At 42.7% G+C, this 772-nt stretch overlaps 1 non-coding gene across 1 annotated transcript; it reads left to right on the top strand.

Annotated features, from left to right (window-relative positions):
* The first annotated feature begins 451 nt into the window (after positions 1–451).
* On the top strand, positions 452–524 carry Trnaa-cgc. The gene has a single exon. It is a non-coding gene; the product is annotated as a tRNA-Ala (tRNA).
* The last annotated feature ends 248 nt before the right edge of the window (positions 525–772 follow it).

The raw sequence follows: 772 nt of genomic DNA, 5'->3' as shown, positions 1-772 counted from the left end.
AACTGTGGAATGTGCTTGTAAAATCTCAATAAGGTCCTGCCTATCAGTGTCGTTACAATTCTCAATAATCTGAATTTTATTCTGAATTAACTCATTAATATCACATACGCCGTCGATATGATCCCTGTCGGTACTTGCAGAGTGAATGTTAGTGTCAAGTTCCGTCGAAATTTCCAAACTGTTATCTAACTTAAGGTAAAGCCGTTTAATTTTCTCGTCATGGTTTGAGAGCCAATCTTCAAATTTCAGAGCTATTGACTTACCTTCTTTCTCTAAACTTATTTCAGCATCGTGAAAGTTTAAGATTGCTTTGTATTCGTTCAAAAAGTCTACTCCCATTGTAATTTCCGTCGACAGTAATGGAACGATAAGGAAGTTCATAGAGAAACTGTGGCTTTGACAAAAGAATTCTAAGTTGGTTTGTTGGCGTACATCTACAATTTTTCCACCGAGCCAGGTGGCGCAGTGGTTAGCACACTGGACTCGCATTCGGGAGGACGACGGTTCAATCCCGTCTCCGGCCATCCTGATTTAGGTTTTCCGTGATTTCCCTAAATCGCTTCAGGCAAATGCCGGGATGGTTCCTTTGAAAGGGCACAGCCGATTTCCTTCCCCATCCTTCCCTCACCCGAGCTTGCGCTCCGTCTCTAATGACCTCGTTGTCGACGGGACGTTAAACACTACTTTCTCCTCCTCCTCCCCTCCACAATTTTTCCAAAGATTGCACCTTGTAATTTAATCTTACGTAACGGAAGTGTGGGCAATCGTTCTA

Source organism: Schistocerca piceifrons, chromosome 4 (genome assembly GCF_021461385.2).
Source record: "Schistocerca piceifrons isolate TAMUIC-IGC-003096 chromosome 4, iqSchPice1.1, whole genome shotgun sequence".
In the NCBI taxonomy this organism is placed as follows: Eukaryota; Metazoa; Arthropoda; class Insecta; order Orthoptera; family Acrididae; genus Schistocerca; species Schistocerca piceifrons.
Note: the sequence above shows the minus strand (reverse complement) of the source record. Positions and strands in the feature narration are given on the sequence as shown.